The following is a 20564-nucleotide window of genomic DNA, read 5'->3' as shown; positions in this document are numbered from 1 at the left end:
CTTCCCCACATGGAATTTTGGCCCTCTGTAAAAGACTACACCCCATCCCCACCTCTTCTCAAAACTTTTGTTCCTACCATTCCTCCCAGTAGGATATGGTTGGTTGTGAAAACACTGCTTTCTGAAAGGGGACTCCCAGGATCTACAGGAACCAACAATTCAGGACTATCTGCCATGCCTGTCCTAGGTGTGCCAACACAGGATGGGAGGCAACAGATGTTTCTCAAAGAGAAGCCTTCACGACCCTGGGCAAAGGGCACACCTCTGTTCATCTGCAAAACGTGGTAACCCCAAGTTTTAGAAGGCTATGCCCTCCCGCTGATCTATGGTCTTGGGTAGATAGTACCTTGGGAAAATTAACATGTTGCTCCCCAAGTTACAGAACTGCCCCACACTTGGGGAAACACCTAGAAACAAAGCATGTTGGCTGGTGGAGCCATTTCTGGCTGTGGTCTAGATACACTCTTCAGAAGTATTGTAAAGTTCCGAAAAATCCATATATAAGCAGTGTCCATCGAGCACCTCCTTCAAGCACATGGTGCCACGTTTAATGAGATGCAGCAGTGACAGGAGGGAACACTCACCCAGCACTTCCCGTTTTCAGTCTGACTATTTGGCCTCTATAACTCAACCCTTTCAGCCGCCCTATGACTTCAGCACTAGCAGGATGCTTGTTTTGTGAAGACAAAGCCTGGAGATTTAAGAACTGGTCAAGATCGTGAAATAAAAGCTGAGATTCAGAACGCAGCAAAATGTGTCAGTATTTTGCGATGATCAAAACCCCTCCATGGGGCCTGATCGAAATAGTGCTTTCACTGCAACTTTACTCTCCTCCACGATTAGAGCCCACTGCTGTCAATCCTATGGCATTGCCCTAGTTAAATGTTCATCTTGGTCTACAAACTAAGTGAAGGCAACTGCAAAAATAGCACATCAGCCTCCATGTTCTGGTAGGAATTGCAACATACTTGCATCATCTCAAAGTCAGTTTCTGCACCCTTGAGTCATTTTTCCCATGGGAACATCAGCCACCCTGAGCAAGAGTATTCCCTATGTATAAGGGATCCCTCAGGTGAACTAATGTAGGAACACAGGCATGCCTGAGGCAGGAGGGACACTGGTGCCACTCTACCTGGAGGTCTGTGAGTCAAGGGAGCAGGAAGTCAGCTAGTACAGTTGAGACACCCAAGATGCTACATTAAAGATCCACTAAGAAAACTAGTCTATTCTTCCTGGCTGCTTATCTCAACTCCATCATTAGCACTGAACTACACAACTTCAAACTCCATTGTACGATGTAGCATATTGGCTACAGTTTGTAAGACTTTAGTCTTTAAGCCTGTAAACTACAGAAGACCCGAGACTGGATTCTTTTATCCTCATTCTCTAGGACTATTTTGAGCTAATAGTTAAGGATTTATTAAGGAATGAAATTAGAATGTTTATTGGATACAGTCACAAACCTAAAATCTGGGTTTTATTCGTCTTTGGCACACAACATTCTTTAAAGAAATCATTTATCATTTTATTGGTGTAAAACCCAATAAGATTAAACAAACATTTTGTTTAAACTACATGGCTTAGGAAAGGAAAATATCAAGTTGTGGGAAAAGCTGACAGCCACAGAAGAGCAATACCATAACATGTGCTTGGTTCGGCTGCAATAAATTCATAGTTATGATCAGAGTCGGGGTGTGATTTATCTGAACTACTGATCCCACTTCAAATGCCAAGCAGATTTGTTCACTTTAAACTCCTCACTTAAAGCGGTCACTGGCATTACTGCAAGAGCATTTAAACTGGGGATTCAGCACAAATGCACCTTGGAGGTAGACAGTCTACAAGGACATCAACCGAGACTGAGAAAATCCTAAAATGAAGGAAAGCTATGCATTTATGAAACCAGTTTTGCATACAATAAAGTCAGTTACCCAAGGAAGACCTCAAGGGAAATAAAAAGATTACTGTGGATAGATGTGGATGGTTTGGTTTCTTATGAAACCATCTTGAAATGCAGCGCCATCCGAATTTAGTCTGCCTTAGATCCGGAACATTCATCCCATCCATAGGTACCTCCAGGATAATGACAGGGCCCAGGCTTTGAAGCCAGACCAACCTGGATGCAAGTCTCGGCTCTGAGACCTTAGCTTTGAGATAGTGGGCATGTTACTTAGTCCCATTTAATCCCGTTTCTGGTTCCCCTTTGCAAGACTAGTAGTGCAAATGCTGAAGTGTGGTTCTGTGGGTTAGTGTATGGGAAGTGCATAGGAGAGTGCCAGGTTACCAGGCAATTGTTCTACTTTTCACTCATAAGATGCCAAGAGCTGAAAGGTGCTTAGGTGAAGCCACAGGAGTTTCAGGGATAGGGAGACTACTTCGAGTCCACCTTTAAGTCATGTAGCTCACCATACACTTTTGGTTATCATGGCAGATCAGATCTCACCTACCATGCTTGTTTTAGTTACATCTACGTTCCATATCAGTAACTGAAAAACACTTTAACAAGTCAAGTTCTCTTGTGCTGATAAACATTCACCAAGAACATCTGGAAAGGGTGGGATTCTACCTAGTCCACATTCTCTGGGACTTTAATGTTACATAACCCATCAGTCAAGTCCTTGCAGAGTGATTTCCTGGCAAGCAGGTGGTTCTTATTTTAGGTTAATTTGATGAAAGTGCTAACTGCTCACTCTTCCATGGATAGTCCCATGCTCCTAATAATGGGTCCACAATCAATTTACTCTACGTTCCAGGATTGCAAACCCTGTTTTCTATAGCAGCGCTTCAAGGTTTGGGGGAAAAAAAAAGGACAAAGAAATTTTTTTATTTTTTAGTTTTCAGCAGACACAACATCTTTGTATGTGGTGCTGAGGATCGAACCCAGGCCGCATGCATGCCAGGCAAGTGCGCTACTGCTTGAGCCACATCCCCAGCCCCTCCATCTCATTAATAAATCATAATTTGTATCTTAATCTACAGATTTAGGGGTCTGGGGAAGCTCTTAAAATTTTGATTAACACCCAGATGATACAGTGGGTTTCTAGACTACACTTGAAGCAGCAAGGGCCACAGGCCCAGGACAATCAGTTCTCAACCAAGGACACGGCCTTCTGCCATGCTCAAGGCTCCAGAGCACGATGAAGGTATCAACTGCCAACTGAGATGAAGTTACGGGAATAGTGTAAGATTAATGGAATGGAATGCCCATGGAACTCGACTTCCATGGAGCTGGGGGGGGCATGTGAATCTAAAAACTAGAGTAAATTCTGAGGGACTTTTTCCAAGCTGAAAACCCTCCCCCACCCGGAAACTCCTTACTCTTTTCCTCGAGACCAAAATACCCTCTGCTCCCAATACACTTTGTTTACTGACAGCTACCTCACATTCGCAGGCACTGATAGTGTGTGGTTAAGACAGGGCAAGAAATATTTAGGTGTATGGCAACCTAAATAGCTTGTTGCTTTAAGAAATTTGAAAAAAAAGTTGGTAGTAATAGCATAACCATCAGGCATATCAGATTTCTGAAACCTTGATGTGCACTGTGCAAACTTTCACCAATTTGTGAAGTCTGACCTTTTAGGACTGAATGAACAAAACAGACATTTTCCATGTTAAAGGCTTTAAACGGCAGTGATGGCAAAACATGTCCTGAGGACAACTGGTCGGTTGTGTGGGGCTGGAACTAGGCAAGCAATCCTGCTCCCCACTCCACCAGGTCATTTCACCAGCTGGGCCACTGTGCTCACCCAGTTCTAACCACTGAAAGTCTTTACCAGCTAAGTCAAACATCTTTCATCCTCTAACACCTAGTTCAGTCATCACCCTCCATGTGACAGGAGATGGGACCTTTCCCAAGCCCAAGCAGCTAGTGATTCATACAGGTGATGGTTATTTCATTGCTATTCCCAAAGCAATTTAAAACCATAAGCACGAATGTAACTGATGGTACCTTTGAACCACAAAATTAACCAGCCCTAGAGCCACCGTACATCTGAGCCTTTGAGCTCGTGGAATGAAACTGCTTGCAGCCAGAGTGTTCTGATTGACTCAGCAGCTACAACATAAAACTTCAAGTACAGTTCTGGGATTTGCTGTTGCCTTCTACTACCCAAAAGTTATCCCAGTATACTAAACAGTGTTGAGTCTCAAAGGCAGATTTTGGTATAAGAATGTGATCCCAGTAACTTGGGTAGTATCATTAAAAGGCAAACAACCGACATTTACAGGTGTGTACCTCCTAAGTCCAGAGACTGGATCAGAAGCCAAGAATTGAATGAGGAAAATTCCAAGTCGGCCCTCACCTCCAAAATGCTGTAAGCACAAACGGCAGTTCTCCCCTTTGGGAGAGAAGAACCAACTGTTCTTACCTCCTGTTGGTTGACAGGAGCCACCTGGGGAACATTATTAAATTAGATTCCTTAGTTCTAACAAGCAGCCAAGTGATAGATATGACACCCAGGTGTGTTGGGTCACATTCATAAAAAAAAATCATTTTTCTGGTGTCAACAATCTTGACGTTTGTTTTCTTCACTGGAGAACATCAACCACCCACGATTCTCCCCCACAGGCCTTGTCAGTGATACACTGTCCTGACACAGGTCAAGAGACAGTTAAGAGCAAGTCTTTCCTTGTTGACTATTTTCAAAATAAAAAAACATTCACCTTCGCCATGCCCCACCGGTTACACCCACAGTTCAACCCATTCTCCTTGCAACTCTTTCCTTCTCGATCTCCACCAAGCAAGAGTTTCAGAGGGTGATAATCATTCCCAGGGTTTTAGGGCACTCCAGATGCAACTCCGTTGTCCTTCATTGCTTTGGCTCACCCATAACAAAGGTTTGCACCAAGGAGAAGGCACCCAGCACGTCCCAGTGTAAACACAGCCCCAGTTTGGTAGCGCGTCTCCACACCGCCCCTTTACAGCGCGGCGTTTCCCTTGTAGGGTGCGCAGCGGCGGACTCCGCAGAGCCCCGGGGCTTACCTGAAACACGTCGTGAGTTCGCCTGAAGACTTCAAACACGGGTATTTGGTTGTAGAAATCTTGTTTTCCGAGCAGATTTCTCTATGAGAGAGTTTGGGGGGGGGGGGGGGGGAACGTCAGCAGGATAGCTAAGGGCAGAGGGAGCCCTGGGATCTGCGTCCTGGCGCGCCGAGCAGGCGCGGGTCCCCCGAGCGCGTAGCCACCAGCCAGAAGAGGCTCACAACCGGGCGACCTCGGTCCCCAGGGAAGAGGAACGCTGTGGAGGCTGGACGCAGGGAGACGCAGCGCCCCAGCCCACGGACACGGGGAGCCCAGGCTGCTTGCTCCACGGGAGCGGAGGTACGAGTCGCCCAGGGCAGATGGGCAGCCTGCAGGAGGCCAGAGGAGCCGAGGCGTGCGGAACTCCTAAGGTGGGCGGGGGGAGGACCGCCGCACCCCGCAGGAGCTCGCCCACCGCTGGCGCTGATTGCGCTTACCTGTCGCTGTCCTCGGAGTTCTCCCGGTAGGTCCACGTGTGTCCCAGCGCCAGGAGCAGCAGCAGCGGACCCAGGCTCCGGCCCAGCTGCCCCCGGACCGCTCCTCCCCGGCTCGGAGGAGGTGGCGGCACCATCAGGGAAGCTCCGGGGTTCTTCCCCGCGCCGGAGCTCTCTTCCCGCCCGGCGGTCGGGCTCCTCCGTGGCCGCCGCTTTCCTTCTCCCCGGCAGGGGGCGCCAGAGAGCGGGGGCGTTTGCACCACCTGTACAAAGCGCAGGGTCTGTAGGGGGTTACCGGGCTGGGGGTGTCAGGCTGGGAGTCCCGGTACTGAGTGCAGACTCCGCAGGGAGGGCGTTTATCTGCCGGCGTGAGGATCCCAGGGCCAGGGCTGCCAGTTAGGACGTTCGCGCTGGATTGACAAGACTGGCTTGACTTGGCCCTGGACTCGCCCTCCACTCTTCCTCCTCTGGGAGAGGAGAGCCGGGTGGGGAAAACAGGCGGCTGTTTGCATTATGCATCAGGGTCGCACGCCTAGGAGGAGGAGCCGATTCTCACCCCGGGAAAGGGGAGGGGAGGAGAGCGATTAATAGGCTTCCTTCCTGCTGTCAGTTGATTTCTAAAGCCTAGGGTCAAGCCGAGGTTTGACTTTTCCCTTTGAGGACCTGCACTGTGCTTTTCAGCTACCCAATTTTCCTCTTAGAGCACGGGAGGAGGAAGCTTAAAAGGCTGAAACAGTCTCCCCAAGAGTCTCCCAAATCTTTTACAGACCTGAAATAGTCCTACTGACCAAGTGGAGGTTTTCATTAAAGTGTCTTCGAAGAAAATCCTCCAGTTTCACTTGGTAAAACTTGCCGCAGCTTCCCCCATAACTCCGAACGCGCACCACCCTCGCGAGGTGCTCGCCCTGAGCAGCTTTTATCTGATTTTCCACGCCACGCACAGCATCAGCAACGCCTGGCCCATCAGCAGAGACACCTGGGTGAACCGGGCGGGCACGTGAATCACAGGTCCTGCTACGTGCTGTTTGAGGCAGCCCTGTTTACAGGTACCTTGTAAAACCAGGGAGGGAAGGGTATTGTGATCCGTATAAGTTAGCTCTTAACACTAGAGCACTTCAGGAGTTTTCTGTGCTTGTCAAAGAGAAATCTGAGACAGAGATGTGGACCACAGAACCAAGCAAGTGGTGGTGGCCAAGAATTAATTTGGAAAAGCAAAAGATTTTAATGCCCCATCTGTAACATCTGTGCGTTCTGCCTCTCAGGACTATGTGAGAGGGTAGCTTTGCTCACAGTTATCCTGTGCGCATTGGTTAGCTAAGACAGGTGTTTTGATTTACCTGAAATTCTGGTCAGCTGAAAATTTTCATGCACGTCACATAACACGCTGACATTTTTGATAGCAAAGATATTCTCATTCCTCTGTAGAAAGCTTTGTATTTTTCCAAAGGTTTTCCACTTTCCCAATTTGATTCTCACAAAATTCCTTGGACCTAAATATCTCATTTCTTAGTTCAATACGGTGGCTTTTTTCCCTACAAAGCTTACAAAGAGAGAGGAGATGTCCATATAATGCTTGATATTAAAATATGGTCCTGCTAGTTAACAAAAAAACAGTTGATTTTCAAATGGTAATTCAAAAGACACTTCAGAATCTTACAGAACTTTGAGAGTAACCATTTTGAGGTGAGGGGAAAAACCTGGATTTAAACCCAGGCAGTGTGGTTACCTAGATGAGTGAGCAGGCAGTAATTTAACTTTTTGAAATGCAGTTTTCTCATTTGTGAAATGGGGAACTCTCCCTCTTAAATATTTATAATGCAGTAATGCCTATAAAGCATTTTTACACAGTGCCTGGCATATATTGCAGCTCAGGAGATTTTAACTCATTATTTTACACATAAATTATTGCACAGCATGAAAATTGAGGTTTTAGGTTTCTAGATTTCTAGCTTTTCACTTTTTAGATAAAGAGGAGCCTATTTCACAGCAGTTCTTTGAGTTTCTAAAGAGAGACCTCACTAAGCACATGAAAAATAAACCCATCCTGGAGTTTATCAAAACTGATCACTTTAAATTGTGCCAGAAAAGTGCTTGATCCCATCTTGGAAGGGAAAGGTCATCTTTCAGGCAGAAGGTTCCATATTTATTTTCTTAACAGTTACTCTGTTTTGAAAACTTGCCATTTTTTTTTCTCATCTTGTTTTGTTTTGCTACTATTGCATTAAGGATACTGGTTCTATATAGAGCATGGTATAAGAGATTAGTTATTGGCTTCGTTAAATAGTACTTACTGAGCCACGTGTGTGGACATGTAGCCTTTCAAGAAAAGTAATGCAGGCTACAAAAAGATTAAAAAAAAAAAAAAAAAAACCCAGAGCCATGTCCATTATATGAAACTGTGTGGCACAAAATTGTGTCAGAGCTGCTTATTTTTGGTCCTCTATGCCCAGCACCTATGAGGAGGAGGGGCTAGATACTCTGCAGAGAAACTCCAGATTTGCCTGGGGAGGAATCTTATGGGTGGGTGATCAGAGCATTTCTGCAAGAAGTGAGCAACTGAGACACCTTTTAAAACCCTTTGGCTGCAGGCCTGGAATGTCAACCCATTGGTAGCTACTGACAGCAGACATTAATTGTTGAGATGAGAGAGGGAGGAGCTTGGGCCAGAATGCAGAGCCTAGCGGAAGGAGCTGTGGAGGACCATATATGGATTCCAGTTACTGAAAAGTTAAACAGTCCTGCAAAAGACAAATTGCATTTGCTCAGGCTGCAGGCTGGGAGATGCTAGTAAGTGCCTAGGCTGCATGTGGTAGTCTTAGGTTTTCTGTCCTCATACCTATGCTCTCTCCAGGACCTCCCAGACCCATGCGAGCCCAGTTCATCTGCACCATCACCTCATCTATGAACCCCTGGTGTGAGAGAACCTGCCCCTTGCTCCTTCATAGCCTGTTGCAAAGATTAATGATATGGACCTAAATGCTCCTGGGGGGAGGTGCTGTGTGGATGTCTTTTCAGTAATGTTTTCCATATAGACCTGTCAGCTGCCCTGAAACAAACCAGAGATGGGAAAGCTACACAATTCACCAGCATGTCCTAGGGGCTTGGGGCTGTGCCCAGGGCTCTTAGAGCAGTCTTTGCTACAGGTTAGATTCCCCTGTGGAACTGATATTGTTAAGAAGTAACTGCTAAATGTTGCCTGGGGGTGGCTGAGATTGGCTGGCTGGAAGATAGAAACCAGTATTCAAAAATAAAGGGGGGAGGGGCTGAGGATATAACTCAGTGTGGTACGGTGATTTTTAGCAAGCATAAGGCCCTGAGTTGATTCCCAACATCATGGGGGGAAAAAGAGAAAATAAAAAATTAGACCACAGGGTAGGTTCTGAAAGCACTTCAACATCTTTATGTATAGTCTTAGAAAAGAAAGATCAACAAAAAAGATAACATGCTATAAAGAACAGACTACACTAATTGGGACATTTAATTTCCCAAATATTTAATTTTCCTTATAAAAAATATTTGTGGTGACTCACAAAAATACACTAATTTTTAGTGCTTGCATATAAAATAGGGCAGTTCAGGCAAAGGAAAAATCAAGATTGAATAATAAAGCCAAAGTAGCATTCAAGTCCTGTGCTATGTTTAAAGCAGATCACAAATCAGTTTTCAGATTCTCAGAAGACAGTTCAGGACAATTGCATGATGAGTTATAAAAGTCCATGTAACCATAAGCAAAGGCCTATCAACTACTTTTTTAAAATGACAGATGTTTCCTGCTGTTCTCCCTAACATGTAGCAACAGTCTCCTGTCTTTAAGGTAAAGGCCTTTCATAGAATCAAGATTCAACAAGGGTAAGCCAAGTTCACGCTGTACTGCAAGGGATCGACATGATAAGATGGACCCCAAATCATCAGGTGACAGAGATAGCTTCCTCCAGTTTCAGTTTTGATTGACATACAGCCAGGTCTGCTTAGAGAATTAGGGCTACATCTTAAAAGTGTTGGAGTGTGCCAGTCCCCAAGCCAGTGTGAAGGATAGCTTGAGGCAAGAAGAGTCAAAATGTTCTTAGTACAGTAAATGGGTTGGAAAGCCCTGGTTTGGAGGTGTGTCCCTTACCTCTGCACTAAGACAGCCTTAGCTTTAACTTGCACAAGTTCTGAATGTTGTTGAAGGTGTGGGTCTCTGGAATTTTCTCCCAAGACAGGAAGAAATGTTTCACACAGTCACACAATTTGTGCCCGATTTTGAAGTAAAAGCAACTTTTAAAGATTAGTCAGCTTTATGTACAGATATGCAACTTTTAGGGGGGAAAAATGCAAACAATACAGAAAGAGGAACTTCTTGCTCCTTGGTTGCATGTCTCAAGAATATGAAGAAAAATGACATGCTTTGGATGTCACATTTGTTCCTGAAAGTTCTAACACACACACACACACACACACACACACACACACACACACACACACACTGTGTCCCAGTCTAGAAGTCTAGGGCTTCTCCTGAAGGAAAATCTTTTGCAATAATAGGGGTGAGCGGATAGGAGTCAGCAGTCTCCTTGGCCAATCAGATGTGTAGGATCACACCTGGGATTTTTTTGGTTGGAGAAGTCTGTTCTAGACATAATTCAATTCTGCAGTTTGTTTTGCCACTACTGGGGGCTGCAGGACATTGGCTGGGGTGGCTCCTCTTACAGTCCCCACAAGCAACAATAAGGAAGAACAAGGGACCTTCAATGAGGGAGAACTGCTGGCCCCCACTGGGCAGTCTCTGGTCTAGATATTGGTGTTCGACTTATTTCAGGATTTGTGAGTTGATTCCTTTAAGTGTCTGTCATTCATCATCTCCTTCTTTTTATAGAACTAACCCTGTTTCTATTCTTTAAGTCTATGAGGAAAAGTGTTATTTAACACTGATTGAGAACTGGGAGAGGCTGGGGTTGTAGCTTAGTGGTAGAGCGCTCACCTAGCATGCACAAGGCACTGGGTTGGATCCTCAGCACCACATAAATGTAAAATAAAGATATTGTGTCCACCTAAACTTAAGAATAAATATTTAAAAAAAAAGAACTGGGAGAACTGAGCTCAATAATATGGTATCAAGCCAATTTGATAGGTAATAAGAAGGTTGACTTTAACATTTTTCTGATATAAGGCAAGATATCTTTTATGGTAGAATAAAAATACCTGTAGCTCAGTGGTAAAGTGTTTGCCTAGCATGTGTGAGGCACTGGATTCAATCATCAGCATCACATTAAGAAAATAAAATAAAGATATTATGTGTTCATCTACAATTAAATAAATATTTTTAAAAAAGAATAAAAATACCTATAGAACCCATGCCATCAAAACATTTGTACTTAATATAAGTAAAAATACATTTCCAATCTGGACATGTGGAGTTGACCTTACTTCCCTTTTTAAGGAAACAAACTTAAAGATATAACATCAGAAAGTGGAAAGAAACTAGACCTAAAAATCAAATTGGCATAGGCTTGAAATTAACTTCTACCACTTAATACTTCTGTGATGCTGATCAACTGGGTGACACTTAGAGAGTTTACAATAGTATAAAGGGCCCTTGCTACAAAGCCCACAGCCTTCCAGGAGATCAGTTAGGCTTAAAGAAAACATAGCTATCTATATTGCATGGAAAATTTTCAGGGTTCAGGATAAAGGTAGCTAGATTCCAATAGGATGTAAAATACATTTCTTAACCCAAAATGGAGGCCTGTTTATAACATAAAGCCAGGAAAGCTACATTCCTGCAAGTTTTTAATGATCATTGGTGATTTTCCAGGAATTTGGCACATAACTACAAATATTTATGAATGACTTGGTATGTGCAAACACTGTTCTAAGCACTTTACAGATATTACCTCATTTAATCCTCTTGCAATCTTCTGTCATTTATTCTTTTATTCTCTTTATTTTAGAAGTGAGAAAACTGAGGCAGTGGTTTTAATGAAATGTCTGAGGTGGAGTTTAAAAGCAGTTTTGACCCCCAACCCGTGCTCTCAACCCTACACTAAACTGCCTTTTGGACAAGGGAGCCTCAGGGTAGTTTCCTCCTAGACTAGTAAAAATACTCTCTCCTAAGACAATGACTGTATCCTGTGTTTTTTGTTCAGGGACAATTTTTTTTTTTTTTCCTGGAAGGCCCAAGGTTCACTGCTGTTGCCAATAACCCTGAGAATCTATCATCATCCATGCACAGATACAGTCCTTCTTCTGCAGCTCTGTCAACCAGCTGGACCCATAAGTTCCCCACTTTGTGTATTAGCTGACCTCTCTAGCAAATCTGTGTTCATTGGACTGGTCCTCGAGGAGGCAGTGAGTGGTGCTATGGGAATACAGGCTTGAGAAGGAGGCTAGGTTTCCAAACACTTGGAGTTCCAGTGCCTGTGCACACCATCCTTCCAGTCCCATCCCTGGACCTGAAAGAAACCCTTATCAGGTCTAGAATGCTCATGAAGCTCAGAAATTATGAAAACAGGGAGAGCATTTTTGCACTTATCACAAAGAAATACCTGGAGAAAATGGTTTGAGAACTTGAGAGTTCAGCCTCTTCCTTTGGAACCCCTTGATTAGAAACTGAAATCCAGAAAGAACAAAGGAGGGTGAATGGTTTTAAACAAGGTTTGGGACAGATGGTTGGAGAGCTTTGAATCTCTCTTTCCTTTCCCCCCATTCCTACCTGTCCCCCAACAACACACCCACAGGTCCCAAAGGTTGAAGGTTTGTCTGCAGAGAATGCTTTAGATCAGCATGGTTCTGCATTCTTGAGTCCTGATCTTTACCAACAATGCAGAATCCCCAAGGAAGGCCAGATAAAGTAAGTTGACTTGGTCTGTTTCGCTTAATTAGCATGCATCCCTTTTTGTTTGTGGTGAAACTGGGTAGTTGTTTACCTTCCTTCTGCCTGATCAGTGGTGTTGAGACCTGAATGTATCTCTTAGAGATGCTTATGTGGTTTGGAGCCTCTGAAGAGTGGCATGATCATTCATCGGAGAGCAAACTGAGTCTTTCTGAAGCTACTTCAATTCCACCATCTGTCTGTGGCATAATTACAATGAGCCTGAAAATCGTGCATTGGCATTTGACATGTATTTGGCTTCTCGTGTCTCCGTGTCCTGATAGAGGACTAATGGCCCCTGATCCTGCGTGTCTGTAACCTGTCATTGAACCCTCCAAGTGACCCTCTCTGAAGCCCAGTCCCTCTCAGGCTGGTGTCACCCCTGAACAGTGGCCTGATGCTGTGTTGGGTCCTTCTCTCTACCTTCTGCCTTCCGCTTGCCTTCGGGTCCTTTCTCTTTTTCATCTGTCATCTGGGCTGTCATTCCTCCCGGGTCCCAAGCTTTCACTTGCTGTCTTTGGCCTTTACTGCCTCCTTTGTTTGCTCTTCCTCTAAGTAGGTCCCTCCCCGTCTGATGATCCTGTTTCTTCCTCTAAATCATTGGTTATTGGCTGATCGACAATCTGTTACCAGAGGAAATTTGGCAATGTCTGGAGACATTCTTAGGTGTCCCCTCAGGGGCGGGGGTGCCTCACTCACTGGCAACAGGGGCGCCAGAAGCCAGGCCCAGGGCTGCCCCTCCCCCTCGCACAAGGAGGAGCCCAGGTTGAGAAATCCTGCTCTGAACAGCCCTTAGTCCATCCCTGCACTCAATTTTATTTATTTATTTTTTTAAACACCTGTTTCCAAATCTCAGTTGCTTAACCCCTCCCTCCCCACATGGCCCTTCGCCTCCTCTCCCATCTACCCTTAGGGCTCTTTCTTGCCTCCACAGCCTTCTTGAGTCAGCTGCCTTCAGGCCCCTACTTGGTCCCATCTCCTGCTCCCCAGGCATCTCCCTCCCCCTCGGCCTTTGTGTTCTGGGCTCAGTTCAGCAGCTACCTTATCTCTCAGCTGTCCTGGAGTGACCCCAGGATCTGTGAAAATATTTTTCTTAGAATTCCATTTATTTTCCAAGTTTTCACGGATCCAAAGCAGTCCTTAAGCTCCATGTTTCTGGTTTCAAAGTCTTTCAAGCATACCACCTGGGCCTGACCCGTGTGGGTGCTGGCCCTCCGCCCCATCCTTCCCGCTCCTTCCTGCCGTGCCCCCCTCAGCTGCCAGGTTGCTGGTCCCAGAGGCTGCTCTCCTGCTTTTCTTTGTGATGATGACACATGTGTTTGCTTGCTTTGTTGGCTTGGTGGTACCCGATCTTCTCCTTCTGCAAGAGAGGGAAGCAATGTCTTCCCCTACCTTCATTTACCCTTTAAAATAACCAGTGGATATTGACCAGATGCTGGGCAGTGCTGGCCATTGGAGTAACTAGAGTAGATGAAAGAGAAACTGTCTCCAAACAACTCCAAATTCTAGAAGAGAGACAAGCAAGAAAAGTAACAAGGTACTGATGCCCAAACCAGCGCTGCCTGCTAGAAGAGGTCAAGGCTACTGGAGCTGAAGGGGGAGAGCCCTTGTTCCTTAGTTACTGGAACAAGTTACCACAAGTTGAGCAGCTTCCCACAGTGCACATGTATCTCACAGCTCTATAGGTCAGAAGTCCAAAATCAGTCTATCTGAGTGAAAATCAAAGCATCAGCAGGATGCAGGATGGATTCCTTCTTTTTTTTTTTTTTAATTAGTTGCTCATGACAATACAATGATCTTGACATATCATACATTTGATTCAAATGGGGTATGGATTCTCATTTTTCCACGTGTACAGGTTGCAGGATCACATTGGTTATACGGCCACGTATATACATACAGCCATACTAGTGTCTGTTGTATTCTGCTGCCCTTCCTATCCCCCCTCCCCTCCCCTCCCCTCCCATCACCTCTCTCTACCCAATCTACTGTGACACATTTCTCTCTCTCTTTTTTTTTTCTTCCCCCTCACATCATCAAACATGTATTTTGTATAACGATGAGGGTCTCCTTCTATCTTCCGTGCAATTCCCCTTCTCCCTCCCATTCCCTCCCACCTCTCTTCCCTATTTAGTGGTAGTCTTCTTCACAGGCTCCACAGGAGGGTCATTCCTTGATGTTTCTGGCCTCCTGAGGCTGCCTGCTTTTCATGACCTCGGCCTCTTCAGCCAGCAGTGTGACACCCTCTAATCTCTTTTTCTCTGTTGTCCTTGTCACATCTCCTTCTTGGTCTCTCCTTCCTCTCTTTTTTAAGAATCCTTGTGATTACACTGGACCTACCCCATAATCCAGAAAGATCTCCCCATCTGAATATTCTTAATCAAATATGCAAACTCCTTTTGCCATGAAAGTTTCTGGTAAGAAAGTAGAATGTGGATACCTTGGGGGCCAACACCCAGGCTACCATACACCTCCCATTGCTTGGGGTGGGGAGGTGACCTCAAGGAAGAGCCCAGTGGAGGCTAAAGAGTAGAGTGAATCAAGGCTCTGGGACAACAGTCTGACACAGCTGAGACCTGTCAGAAGTTTGACATGGGGGGGATGGGAGTGTGTTGGGAGTTATGTTAGAAAGGAAGGGAGAGGTGAAATTTGGAGCTTCCCTTGTAGCCCCTGGGAGTCACTGAAGGACTTTGAAAGGTGCTCAGGTGCTGAGTTTCACTTAAAGCTGTGCTGCTCAGTCCGTGATTCGAGCAACCTGTGGCAGGTGATCACAGAAAATAAGGCTAGTCCAAATAAAGATGTGTAGTGCATATACAAAATTCCAAAGACAATATAAAAAAATATATACATAATATCCTACTGGATTTTTATAGAAATGATATTTTGGATATATTGAGTTAAATACAATTTATTATTAAAATTGACTTCACCTATTTCTTTTATTTTTTAATGTGGCCATTGGCAAATTAAAATTGCACATGAGGCTCACATTACATTCCTTTGGATAATGCTGGTCTAGAAGCTCTGGAGGAAGATGGATTGAGGGGATGAAACTGGAGGGGAATGGGCTGGACAAGAAGTGACATGGGCTTTACTGGGACGGAGAAGGGGAGGCACGGGAATTCTGGGAGGGTCTGGGGCAGGACCAGGTCCCAGCAACATCTACTCACCAGCGCTGTGGGGATGAAGCAGGTGGTCTGCATGTTCCTCCTCAACCCCAGTCCTCGTGGGGCACCTTTTTCAATCTGACCTGCTCCTTAGAATTAAGCACCTGGCACACATTTCCCTCTGTGGGGGCTGGGAGACATGGGAGTGACACCCTTCTCTGTCATACTCAAACACTGCCCTTCCTCATAGTCTGTCCACCCTTCCTGCCAGCCACCCACACGTCTCTTCCTTGGCCAGTATGCAGCCTAGGATTCGGAGTTATGTGAGGCCACCTAGTTGTAGCGGTGAAAACCAGCCCCCCACCTCCACCTTCTCTACAGTTCTCCAGGTGCTCCTCGGGACCTCATGCCAATAAAACACTTTTAGGCCATGTCTGGATGTGCCCAAGTTTTCTGAGTCTGGTTCCAGGGGACATTCTTCATTAAGTTCTCATACGTATGCTGAAAGGAAAAAAGCCATTCTGCAAGGCAGGCATCGTTACTGCCAATTTACAAATAACGAGCAAACACACCGAGGAAGATTCTGTCACACCCTAGTTGATACAGTTGGTACTAGAACTTTTACCTCCTGGATTCCAACTCTGCATTTTTTGTGTTTTGGGGTTTTTGCTGTTGTTTTCTCAGGATACTTGTTGGTCCTACCTGGCCCCATAATATTGAATAACAGTGAAATTATGATGCTTTTCAAGTATTTTTAATCAGTGTCTTGATGTCTATCAATCTGATATTATGAACTCTGCTGCTGTTCAATAACTTTTTGTCAATCATTCCTTAAATGTTTGTGGTATGAATGGATAGTGAATGAAAGATTTGTACTGTCTAAAAACACAGGGGATATAAAGCATTAAGAAAAAGTACTCAGAAGGCACTTTCTGAAAGTTCCCTGGGGTGAGAAGTTGTGGCGGGTTAGAGCAGGTTTATCCACTTCCAGGTTTATCTAAGACTGCAGGATGAAAGGATCCCATTAAAGATAAGCATGGAACTGCTGCTGACCAAGACTGGTTGCCTTACACCACAGAGGGAAGCGCTGAGGCTCTGAGCAGTAGCATATTTGTGCTTCAGCCTTCTCAAGGTTGCAGTGCCTGAGTGCAACCAAACCTTAACCTGAACTGATTAGTACAGGTGCAAACAGAGTAGTGGCAGTCTGGGATTCAGTATCCAATAGAGGGAGGAAAGTTGTGTTAAAGTAGCTTTAGTGCTCTAGAGAGACCCCAGGTGTTAGAGATGACAAAGGAGCCTGAAGCCTCATCTAGGAATTAGTTGCAGTTGATAGCAACTAATAACATAATGATTGGGACTCAGATTCTAGGTCAGGCCAACCTGGCAGGTCACTTAGTCTCTCCACTGTGCCTCTGTTTCCTTATCAGGAGAATGGGAATAATAGCCATGTCTTCTTTCAATGCTTGTGTGAGAATGGGGTGGTGTGGTGCATTTAAAGCTCATAGAGGGGCTGAGGCTGTGGTCCATAGTAGAGTGCTTGCCTGCCTGTGCTAGGCCTGGGGTCAGTCCCCAGCACCATACGCATGCACACACATACACACTCACACTCACACACACACACACACACACGCATGCATAGTGTCTGGCACATAATAAATATTCAACTGTGTGTTATTCTTGTTATTATTAGGATGCAGTGCTTAAGCAGAGAATCTTGCCTTATTAAGCTTCAAAATATTTCCAGGTGTTTTTTAAAGAGACAAGAAAAGCTGTTTTCCAAATCATACATAGAACGAGTGAATGGATGGGTGCACAATAATTGTGATTTGCAAAAGTTTTTGCAGTTTGCCATTTTGTCAAGGTAGGTGACGGTGGGATGCAGCAGTCATCAGAGACTCCAGATGCATCAGGAAGAAGATCTGGCAGGGGAGCTTTATGAGCAGCAAAGAAAATCTGTGGCAGGGCTGGGGGGCCCTCAGGTTCTCTCCTAGCTGCTGCCTTTTTGTCTGGAACTCCACCATGAAGTGGTCGTTTTCAATCAGAGCAAGCAGTCCTGAGAGGAGTTTCTTTTAAAGCCATTATCGGTCATCTTTGGCTTATTAAGAAAGAAGGATCTGGGAGCTTGAGCCAAGAAAGGAAAGAGCCAGAAAGCTTATTTATTTTTCTTGAAACCTCCAGGGTAGAGCTTGCTGGTTGATGTCTGCAGGCAATTGGTATTGAATGAGTGAGTGAACAAATGAATGGTGGGCAGCCCTTCCACGCGGGGATGCTGCACGGCAAGACGCAGGGATCTGCGGTGCCCAGTCACCCGTCCCACCCCAGCCAGTCCTCCTATCTAAGATCCCTCTTTTACCGATGAATGAACTGTGAAGTGAAGTGATCCAGTTGGACTCAAACGACACTTGGTGGAATCCGTCACAAGAATCCAGGCAAACCACATTGCTGCCCCTCCCTTTCTACCAGCACGAGAGAAAAACCCTCGGAAAAAGACCACTTGTAATTGGAGATTCCTGCATTTGACCTCAAAGCACAAAACACCCAGGACTCTGATGAGTGGCTGTATGGCTAGTGACAGCTCCGTAGCTCTGTATTTATTTATTTCTCACTTCTTGCAAAAACACTATCAACATTCAATCACATCTCAAAGGAAAGGGCCAGAAGGCAAGTGGTTGGAAGTACCTCAACCAAACAGTCCTTGCCTGGGAAAGCTATCTTCTTTCTCTTGGAGCCAAACTGTTGTTCTCAATGCTGTGAGCAATTAATAAATCAGAGTGGGCTGAGTAGCATGGTTGCCACGGGAAATTCTCTACCCATCAGGTGGCATCAGACAGCCTCAGCTGAAGTGCAGACACCTGGGAAAGCAGCATCCGCTGCCCCTGACAGGAGACCTGCACGACATTATGGAACTTGGAGCCTGCAGTAACTATTTTGAGGCTGCCATTATTTTTCTTCCAGCATCAATTCTCTGAAATTCAAGGTCAAGAGCTACATTTGGGGGGTTATAAGGAAACAGCAGGATTTGCCATAAGCCTTCAAAATGCTATCATTCCTACGAGGGTAACTTCCATATGGAAGACTGAATATTAGAAAGCTGTTTTTTCTCCTGAGATCAAATTGAGACCCAAACACATTTGAGAACCCTAATGCTTTCCCCCCAAGCATTTATCACCTCATTTTTTCCCCACAAGAAGGACCTTTTCCCTGTGGCTGTCTGGATGTCCCTGAGAGGATTTCCTGTTGGTGATACCACTATCTATGGCCAGGATGAGGTGCTGGTGCCAGAATGAGGGTTACACACACATTCTTTGCAGCTCTGGGAAGTGAATTTGCTCCCTGTGAGAACACAGATTGCCTGGTGTCCTCTCAAGGTTGAGCTTGTGCCCCACCATGTCTCCAAATCAACTGTTCACTACATCCCAAGTGCTGTTCAAATGATTTGCTATTCTGTCTAGTCCTCATACTAAGCCTGGGAGCTAAGGGGTATTATTCCATTTTATAGACGAAAAAGTAGAGACATGGGAAGGGCAGTCACTATTCCAAAGCCACATGGCCAAAAAGTGGGGGAGCCTGGAATCCAGCAAACTGCTCTGGATAAGCCCATGTTTAGCCACCACCCTGCCTGGCTGGTCCAGCCTCTTAGCTAACGGGGCTGTTCAGCAGAGTCACTGTCTAGGCTTCTCTCCTCATAGAGATCTTGCCTGGATTTCTCACTGTTGTTCCACTCATAGGTCCATCTCACTCCAGCCCTGGGAGACCCACAGTGGCCTGAGTCATGCAGCTGGGCAGCCTTGGGCATTCCTACAAACGGGCTGTGGGCTTCCCCTAAGCACGGAGGAAATGAATCAGCGGCTCATTCAGCATAATCTTCTGCAGCAATTTCTTACCATTCACAATTAGTTGGCCAATGGGGTGGTTCATGTCACCAAGTTTCTAAGAGCAGTCCCTTGTGACCAGGCAGCTCTAGGGAGCTCTGTGACCCAGGCCACGTGTGTAATTTCAGGTGGCCATATTGCAAATTCATAGAGCTGAGAGGAATCTTGTGAGCAAATTGGAAATGCATGGCTGCAAACATCACCACAACCAGAAGAACAGCTTCAAGTGTGAGCAGAGGCAAGAGGTGTACATGCAAGCCAAAGAAGGACGTGTTACTCCACAGTTTACAAGAACAATTGCAGGACCACTTAAAGTTTGCCTGAACCTGAATCCCAAGTTCAATGTTTAAGAGAAGGATGCCTATACGTTCTTTGATTATTTCACTTAGGCCCTGTGTGCAATGGGTTCCCAATGAATAACTATTGAATAAAGAAGGGGAAAGATTTACTTAGTGCATTGTGACATTCTTCGTGTAGGATGTATATTTCCTATTTGTTAAATGATTCCACCATGGTTGAAAGAAGGGATGAGAGGATACTCATTTCACATGTTAGTCATGAAACTATTTGCAAGATTTTACTGTCATTGCTGTCATAAGCAAGACCAGCTCTTCCAGGTATGAAAGCTGAAGGCCCATGTCCACTGCACCAGCTCCGCTAGTCCCACTTGGGCTGAAGCCACATTCCCCCTCAGCTGTGCTGCGGACTGTAACCTAGGTCACTTGCCTTGTTCCACCTTCTGTTTTTTTATTTACTGGTTCTTTTCTATCAACTGAGTTTCTGAGGATTTCCAGCTATAGCTAGCTTTCCTAAGAAACCCAGTAGCAGGGATCAACTGGGTGTGTAGGGACCCTAGACAAAGGACTTAGCAGAATTCCAGAAATAGAAATAGTTAACAGGATTGTACCATGGAAATCAAAATAGCTCAAAGAGAGGATCTGAATGTTCTCATCACAGATGATGAATGTTTGAGATGATGGATAATCTAAATATCCTGAGTTCATCATTACACAATGTACACAGTTACCAAAACATCACACCAAACCCCATAAATATGTATAATTATCTGTCAATTAAAAAAAAGAAATGGGTGGTGAGCTAGGCAGAGAACTGACCCCTACCCCGGCAGGGCTGTGAATGCTGGCTCACTGCATGGGCAGAGGCTGAGCAGACATTTAGAGATGACAGGCCACAGCTCAGTGTGCAGACCCTGCTAAGGGTGACATGGGTCAACACACACTCTCTGAATCAGGACCAGTGCTCATGGCTCCACAGTCATTG

At 45.3% G+C, this 20564-nt stretch overlaps 1 long non-coding RNA gene across 1 annotated transcript in view; it reads left to right on the top strand.

Moving 5' to 3' along the window:
- The first annotated feature begins 4740 nt into the window (after positions 1–4740).
- Positions 4741–20564, top strand: part of LOC124090907 (uncharacterized) — a 48246-nt gene continuing 32422 nt past the window's right edge. Inside the window, exon 1 of the long non-coding RNA XR_006851277.2 lies at positions 4741–5320. This is a non-coding gene — a long non-coding RNA (uncharacterized LOC124090907). The remainder of the gene's footprint in view (positions 5321–20564) is intronic.

The sequence above is a fragment of the Marmota monax genome, unplaced genomic scaffold (genome assembly GCF_021218885.2).
Source record: "Marmota monax isolate L192 unplaced genomic scaffold, Marmota_monax_Labrador192_F-V1.1 WCK01_AAM20220418_F8-fsc00286, whole genome shotgun sequence".
NCBI classification, from domain to species: domain Eukaryota; kingdom Metazoa; phylum Chordata; class Mammalia; order Rodentia; family Sciuridae; genus Marmota; species Marmota monax.
Note: the sequence above shows the minus strand (reverse complement) of the source record. Positions and strands in the feature narration are given on the sequence as shown.